We start from the raw sequence: 9,153 nt of genomic DNA on the forward strand, positions 1-9,153 counted from the left end.
TCAAGGAGACCTTGAGTAACTTCTCCAAGGTCATGCTGCTCCATGGAGAAGGATCCAAACCAGAATTGTTTCACTTCCAGCGGCTATTTCTCCTCGCTCTACTGCCCAGTTGTTGCCTGTGTCCTCCAAGATTGGGTGGAGCGTGAAGCACAGGTAATCTTCTTTCTCTGCACCTCAATAGACAACTCTCAGGAGCAGAAAAAGATGTAATACACTAAAGGGTAGGGCTGTGACTGTGCCAACTAGTCCCTGCTGTGTTCACACGTGCCCATGCTGTAGAAGTAAGAGGTAGAAACATGGAGCTGCAGGTCAGCCTCTCCCTCCAGCTAATGTCCTACTAATGGGGAGGATTTATAATTGCTAGTTCCTAGAGTTTGCTGTCTCTGCCAGTTTGGGTGACTTACATAACTCACATTCACTTCTTAGAGGCTGGGGAGTCCAAGGTGGAGAGAGCAGCAGGTCTTATGTGTAGTGAAAGTCTATTGCCTAGCACACAACTGGCCTTCCCATGTGTCCTCATGTGGCAGAGCAAGGCTAGGGCTCTCTGGGGTCCCTTTTTACAGGGATGCGAATCCCATTCATAAGGAATCCATGGACACAATCCAATAGCCTTCTAAAGGCTCTGCCTCTTAGTGCCACCATCTTGGGGGAGTTAGAAGTCTAGCATATGCATGGAGAGAACACACATCTCCAGTCTCTAACAGGAGTTTTGCAAAAGACATATTTGGAAAAGTCAGCTTCCTCCCCCATTGGAAATAAAACTACCCCAAACCACGGGGCCCAGTGTCCAGAATCTCCTCCTTTACACTGTGATCTTTGGGAAAAGGGAAAAGAAAGGGGAAGAGTTCCTTTCTTGAGGAAGCCTTGAATTTCCTTTATTTTATTTTATTTTATTTTTTTGGTGTCTAGGGCTTCAACTCTGGACCTGAGCACTTTCCCTGAGCTTTAGTGTTCAAGGCTAGCATTCTACCACTTGATCCACAACCCCACTTTGTTTTTTTTATTAGTCCCATTTTTATTATTAATACATTTTTTATTGTGAAAATACCATACAGAGGGGTTACAATTACATGAGCAAGGTAATGAGTACATTTCTTATCAAGCATTGTTGCCTCCTCCTTTGTTTCCCCTTCCCATCCCTGCCCTCCCATCCCCTCTCCCCCTTGGAGATAAGAATTTCACAGAAGCTGGGAGCCGGTGGCTGAGCAATAGTAATTACAGGTGGACAGGGCATTACTCAGAATGATGTACAATCTTAAACTTCAGAATTGTTTATTTCTAGAATTTTCCAATTAATATTTTCAGACTATAGTTGACCCCAGTTAGCTGAAACTACAGCTAAGTAAAATCAGAAATAAGAGGCAGCTCCTGTATTTTGTTACAAATGTAGGCATAGACTTAGACAAGATTCCTTCCCCAACTAAGTATGAATTTATTCCTCTCCTTCCCCCACTAAGGGCTTAGTGAGAACAGCAGATCTGTCAGGCTATAAAATGTCCTGTTAAACCATTACCCCAGGGCAATGAGTGCCTTTCACCTCACATTTGTGTACTTACAGGAGAGAATTCCAAAGTCCTGGGAAAAGTCAAAGTCACCTGGGCCTGAAGCTACTGGCAGCTTCTCTTGAGAGATAATGGCTAAGTCCTATATACCAGACGCCTCACTACCAATGCCACAGCAAGAGTAGCTGGTTGTAGGGGCGTTTTCAAGACCCTGGTCCATTCTAGCTCCAACAAAAACAGAATGGGAGTTTTGGAAAGCGCCAAGTACCAGGAGTGTGCTAAGCGCCAGACACACATTACCCACTGAATGTTCCTGGGCATCTCTAGGCGACAGCTTCTATAAGATTAGCTGCCATTTATTGCATATCACAATCTTCACAATCTGTATAATGAGGAGAAATTAATCCAGAGAGCTAAGAAAAACCCCAAGACAAAAACAAAACAAAAGAAAATAAACAAGCATACAGAGACCAGAATCTGTTTGCTATGGGCCTTCGTGGACAGGCGATGAAAGAGCAGGACGAGCAGGGAGGAACCTGCTCACATACTTTGCAATGTGACTCACTGCATGAATCGTGTAGCTGCCAAGAAAACCTGTCATGAAGTTTGGCATTAGTCTTCAAGTCTTCTCTACTTGAAATCACATGATGGTTCTGTTTCTATGTCCCTGGACAACTAGCTTTATTTGGTTTACATTTTAAAATGAGGATGATTACTATGAAAAAAGAGTGGAAAATAACAAGTATTGAGAAGCACGTAGAGAAACTGGAACTCTTGTGCACGGTGGGTGGGGATGTAAAATGGTACAGCAATATGCGAGTCAGCATAGTGGTTATTCAACAATGAAACAGAATGAGCACGCGGATCAGCAATTCCACCACCTCGGGATATATGTAAAAAAGTGAAGACTGGAACGGGCATCTTGCACTCACATCCATGGCAGCATACTCAAAATAGCCAAAAGATGGAAACAACCTACATATCGTGAGCAGGTAAATGGATAAACAATTCTATACTCCATTCTCTATTCATGGTATACATACGCTATGCACACAGAATGGAATTCTGTTGAGCCCTACAAGGGAGTGAAGGTCTGACATATGCTGTAACATGGCCTAACCTGATGTCATATGCTAAGTAAACAAAGGGTCACATTGTATGAGGTACCTAGAATAGTCAAATTGAGAGGGAGAGGAAGTGGGATGGTTGATGTTAAAGGTTGAGGGGAATCAGGAACTGTTAATTAGTGGGAATAGACCTTTAGTGGTGAAAGATGAAAGGCGTTTTGGAGATGAATAGTGGTGATGGCTGTGAAACTATATGAATGAACCTAATGCTACCTATCTGTGCACTGAAAATGGTTACCATGGTAAATTTCCCTTCACTACAATATAAAAGAAGTCCCAAAGTAGCCCTTCAAGGTAGATTCTATTGCACTTTTTTTTTAAGGTTTGAACTCTGGGTGCTATGCCACTTAAACCATGGCCCCAGCTCCTTTTGCTTTAGTTACTTTTTGAATAGGGACTCAAATTTTTTACCTGGATGAGCCTGGACTATGGTCTTTGGATTTTTACCTCTTGAGTAGCTGGGATAGTAAGCACATACCACCATGCCTAGCTTTTTGTTGGCTGAGATGGCAGTTTTTTTAAACTTATTGTCCAGGCTGACATCAAATCTCAATCCTCCCAATCTCTACCGAATTACAGGCAGGAGCCATTAAACCTGGTTCTATTACTCATTATTTCACAGGTGAGGAAATTAAGGTGCAGAGAGCTTACTTAGGTCGTTGTAGGCTTATACAGCTTATGCATTATGGTGTCTCCGTTGCACCATGCTGTGTGGTACCCACACAAGGAGCAATGCAGGACACCAGGCAGAAGAGGATGCCACAGAGATTACTCTTGGTCAGTATCAGCCTTTCCTTCTTGTGCCATCTTGGCTACTTTTTCTAGTGTTCACATTTCCTCCTGCCTTTCCTTCATCAAAATGTGCTGGGTGGTGGTGGTGGAATATATCTGAACCAATATGCTACCTTTCTGAGTGGGTGCTCGCATGCATTTTAAGCTTCATGACCCAAACAGGCTTAAAGCAAAGCAAAAACGGGAGGATTCCAAGGGTGATGACAGTGGGGAGGAAAAACCATAACCCAAGAAATGCATTAAATGGTGGAAACTCTGGTTGCAAGGTTAGAGTGGAGATAAGTCTAGTGTGCAGGTAGGTCTTCAGGACTCCATACAGATATGGAGTGCAGCTCAAGGGGCTAAAGGCTCGACAGTTTGTGGTAAACCCAGCCAGCTTGCTGCCTGATTTCCACACTCTTGTTTGTCCTCAGGACTGTGCACACCCGGGAAGAGAGATTGGCAAGGGTTGATCTCCTCAGGGTATCATTTCCTGACAGTTCTCAATGCCTGATCTCGGCTTGGTACATTATAACATTTCAGGCAGCAGGGTGTGGCAGCTGGAGAATCTGTCAATAGAGCAATGAGTGTTAATGTCAGGAGTCCATTTTACATACCTGCTGGCATAGTGAGCTGTTTTTATAGCACCTAAGGCAAATTATATGAATGTGCATGATTGTCTTCTAGATCTTTCTAACCTAAGCCAGAGTTTTCACTGGGAGGAGAAAGGGCACTATGCCACCCGTGTCCAGGTTAACAGCCTGGGTTCTGAAGTGGGGTTCCTTTTTTTTTTTTGGAGTCTCTCAAAAAAAGCTCCCTCAAGGAGGTTTCTTAATTCTCTCATTACCTCAGTTTCTTAATCTGTGTAATGGGAATAATAAGGGGTCTATTTTGTAATCAAGGCTCCAAATGCCTCAGTCTGGCTGCTGCCTTCATGTGAAGAAAGTATCTCCTTTTCTCCAGGGACTGTAGTGACCCCTGCCCCCAACTCACAGCTTGCTAAGTGGGACCAGAGGTCACTGGTGCCTCATTAAGTCTCCTGTACACATTAGGCCTGTGGGGTTATTGTGACCAGGGTGCTATGTTTGGCATCGTGCTCAGTAAGTATTAGCTACTATCATAATAAGAAATATTAAACAAATGTATAACTCAACTCGTTGCCAAGAGTCAGACCTCAGTCAAGACTAGGAGAAGCAACAGCCTGCTGGCTAATAGTAAAATGAATATGTAGGCATGAGATGAATTTTTACACCACCCATCAAATAAGGCTTCGCTGGGTAGAAAGAGAATCTAACTGTGGGTGACGGTAGCCATTGAGAAGAAATCAAAGATGAAGCTGAACCAACGTCTTGAGTGCTCTTGCCCTCAGGGCTCTGGCCCCTCTGCTTTAGGGACATGCCACCAGAGACTACACCATCACACCACAGCGGGCCTGAGATCAGCCCTCTTCCTCATTCTCTAGGATAAATTCCTCTACACTGATGCCTTCCTGACAGGAGGGGGGAAATGTGTATGACACTAATTTAAAAGATTCTTTTTTCTCTTTCAGCTTTGCCTTGCTGGCAGAATGCATATAGGAGTAAGAGTAAACAAAGCTAGCAATGCAAGGTCAGGGAAATCACTGTGTGTGTGTGTGTGTGTGTGTTGTACATACACACAGAGAGAGACATATTTCACTTTTAGATTATGAAATTTAAAAAACCCTAGAAACAAAAATAAAACTCCACACCCATTTTCTTCCTGTCACTCCTCTGCCTCTCTGGCATGCTCCCATTCTACAAGGACAGAAGCAAATCTGCTCCCGGACAGAGGTGGAGGGGATGCTGTTCACGAAGGTTATTTCAGGCTGGTTCAGCTCAGTCCTGCCGGTGATTGCTCATTCTGCGTTTATCTCTCTTCCTCCTCGAGCCAGGGTCTGGATGGGAGGAGAGTCCGTGTGGCTTCCGCTTACTGTCACAGGACCTGGGGTCCATGCTCACTTAGCGTTTCTGACCTCTGTGGGGACTGCCCTGGTCAACCCCTGAGCTCTGAAGAAGACACCGTGTCTTGAAGGTGCAGTTTTGCTGATTCTCAAGTGGGCTCTTGCGGGAGGAAAGCTGACTGACTTCTCTTTCATCTTCCCAGAAGACACTCAAGAAACACGATGGAGCTTAGTGTAGTTCAAATCAGCTTAGGGTATTGATGTCCCTGGCAGAGGCTGGGAGATGAACCCCAACATCCATTCTCCTCTTCTGCTGAAAATGAGCTGTACAACTTGGGGGTGGGGATGGGAGAGAAAAACTGGGAGAGAATAAGGGAAGGGATGACATTGTCCAAAAAGAAATGTACTCATTACCTGACTTATGTAACTATAACTCCTCTGTACATCACAATAATTTAAAAATAATTACTTAAGGCATGTAAAAAAGTAGAACTTTGATCTGGGCAATTGCTGTCTGGATAGACTGCATTACCCGGCCTTCCTTGTGGGAGCATATGGCCATGTGGCTACGTTCTGATCAATGAGATATGAGAAAGTGATGTGTGTGACTCTCAAGTCAAGCTGTTCTTTTCTCCTTATTGGCTAGAATGTGGATGTAGTTGCAGTAGTGAAGGGCTGGGGATCACAGGGTGGAGAGTAATCCCCCAGGGATGATAGAGTGACAAGATAGAAGTCTGGGTTCCTGAAAATGCAAAAACTATATCCCAAGGGTATAATGTACAAACATGCAATTTGAGTCTGCTTTGATGGCCTTATCAGGATTTTCTCACTAAAATCGAATCTCTCCTGACCTTTTCCCTCTTCTTCCACCCAATTAAGAGCATTCTCTCTCTTGTTTCTTGAGGGTGCTTGTCTCCAAGCACAGAGTAAATAACTGCTCTTTGTTTTGGCAGTATTGGAGACTGAAGTTTGGACCTTACATTTGCTAGGACAGTGCCTCTTTGATCACGCCTTGGTCCTTATGGTTTTATTTTTTAAGTAGAGTCTCATGCTTTTAGCTGTGCCTGTCATGAGCTGTAATCCTCCAACTTTACCTCAGAGTAGCTGAGATTACAGGCATGCACTACTACACTCAGCCTAGGAGTCCTATTCTTAAGGATTGGGGTATTCAGTGGGGTGTTTGGTGATAAGTAGAGGTTATCATCCATAACAGAGTTCAGAAATGAGATGAAAATTCAAAATGGAGTATCACTATTCTACTAGCCCATGCCTGCATTTGCAAGGGATGGGATGAGAGTTAAAATGAAGATCACATTCCTTACCCTTTTCCTCATTCTCTTCCCAATATTAGTATTAGCCTGACCATGAGGGATCTCCTATATGAATACTTTGGCTTGAGTTTAAACCCTGAGCATCCAGCCTTGGGAAGAGTCCTGATAGGACTGGACAGTCCACAGTTCTGCCAGGAAAGGGAGAGGCTCAGCGGGGTGCATGCGGTTTTCCCATGCAGCAGTGTTGGTTACCACAGACAGTTTCCAGGAGACTCTACACATCTCTTCCTAACCGCACTTCAGTGACATCATACCAGTAGTCAAAATCAGTTATGGTGGGAACAATTACACCAAGGGAATTGGCAAAAAAATACAAATCAGATTTTGTCTCTTTTGAAGAGTCCATTTGTCAGGCCACCACTGCCCATGAATGTCTTGCTTCAAGGACCAGTGTCAGCCAGAGAAAGGCCATTTCAGGCCTTCCAAAGGCCAAGTTTCTCAGGTTTTGCTGCATGTCATCATCTGAGTGCTCTGGTGGTTGGGAAATGAAAAAAAAGTTAAAGCATACAGCCAAAGTTGTGGACCAATGCTCTAAAACATCTCCTCAAACTTTAGTGTAGAGGCGCAACTCAGTAGTACAGTGCTTGCCTAACATGTACAAGGCCCTGTCTGCAGTCCTGTGTTTGCATATGTGTGTGTGTGTGTGTGTATGTACATATACATTTCCTGGTACCAGATTCTGGCTCAGCTAATGTAGGTGAGGCTTGGGACCTTGATTTTCCAATCATCTCTCAGGTTCTGCCAAGGCTGCTGTGTATGGACCACAATGTGAGTAGGAAGGGTTTGAAGTGCAGGACCCACGGGGGTATGGACTCAGCTTTGCCAGCTGTGGGGGATTTCTCACTGGAATTACCTTCATCCTAAATCCTGAACTACTCCATTCTTTGAAGACTACTTGGATCCTTTGTCCTTTTCTTTGTCATAGGACATCAACCTCCTTTGAGGCCTGGTGAAAATCTTCCCATTCCAATACTCAGCTCAATCCTCCTCCTTCCAAAGTATGCTAGGCTGTGGGTGGAGTGGGAGGAAGGCTCACTTGTAACCAAGCAGGTGTGTTTTCTTAAAGAATCAAGCCTTTCCCCATCTGCCCATCTCCCCTGCCCACCCATCCTCCACCTCCAGAATTCAGATACAGAACTGCAATTATTTTTCATATTGATTGTTTTCCTTCCTTGTTACATTGTTAAAGACAGTGTGATGAGGGTTGGGACATTTTGTGTAGGGATCTTCTGCCCTCCCCCTGTGGAATAAGAACAAGGTAGGATAGGTAGGAAGGGGGCCAGACTCGGAAAGCCAGCACCCAATCCTTCCATTACACAGGCTCAGACTCACCATCGCACTTTTAGCAGACAAAAAAGGTAAGATTAACCTCAGAATGAAGCTGACAGCAAATCTTTCATTGTATAAAAGAACCACTCAAGATGAATAAGAATATACCTAATTCTTCTCACAGGTTGTAGATTTGAGTCTTGTGGCTTAAAGCCTTGAGTTGAAGAAACTGCGGGTGAGCTGGCACCGATGGAGGGCTCTCAGAAACAAGGTACTTCTTAAGTCTAGCAGCAAGTTCTTGGCCATAGTGAGGGGCGGCTCTGTCTCAGTAAGTTTAGCTCTAAGACGTCCCTGCTCTGCCTCATTCCAGGCTGGCTTGCCCCAGGAAGGACTTTTTGGAGGTTGTCACTCATAATGATAGAAGGTTGAATCCAGGGGTCTTCCTGTACATGAACTCTGCTGTTTTGTTTGGTTTGCATTCTGCCAATCGTGTCTCAGAGAGGGTGAGCTAGAGCATTGGCTGGTTTCCTGCTTTGCCCCGGTCAGGTGATATAGCCAGTGGCTTGGGTTTTTCTGTGTAAAGCATGCTAGTCTCACAATCCCTGGACAGCCCTGGGTTCTTCACTGCCTCTGGACTCACCTTTTCTGTTAACAGTCAAAGTGGCTGCAGCCCACATCTCACTGCTGCTGCATTCCAGCCACACAGGGTGTAATTCATCTCCCCGACATTTAAAGAGCCCCTCCCCATCTCTTTGTTCCTTCCATTCTTACTTGCTTAGAGCCACATTCACATTTCTGTTGTCTTTCACAAATTTTTAAACAATTTAAAATGGACTATGGGACATCTTAAGCACACTGGTCACCTTCGATTAGGTAACCCTCTCTCCCCTTTCAGGGCCCTTGCTTTAGTAGTACTAAGCTCAAGGCCATTCCCCAAACCCCAAAGAAGCCATCATTTTGTTCTTTTGTGACAATGTTTGTTTCTTTGCTATTGCATCCGAAATGTTAGGAATGTTTGTAAAGAATTTGGAAATAATTTGGTGGCTCTTCAAAACTTTAGACAAGGGCTGGGAAGGTGGCTCAGTGGTAGAGCGCTTGCCTTGTATGCATGAGGCCCTGGGTTCGATTCCCTAGCACTACATAAGCAAAAAGAAAAAAAGCCAGAAGTGGCGTTGTGGCTCAAGTGGTAGAGCGCTAGCCTTGAGCTGATAAGCTGAGGGACAGCGCCCAGG

The sequence above is a fragment of the Dipodomys merriami genome, unplaced genomic scaffold (assembly GCF_024711535.1).
Source record: "Dipodomys merriami isolate MVZ:Mamm:240054 unplaced genomic scaffold, mDipMer1.0.p SCAF_160, whole genome shotgun sequence".
Classification (NCBI taxonomy): Eukaryota; Metazoa; Chordata; class Mammalia; order Rodentia; family Heteromyidae; genus Dipodomys; species Dipodomys merriami.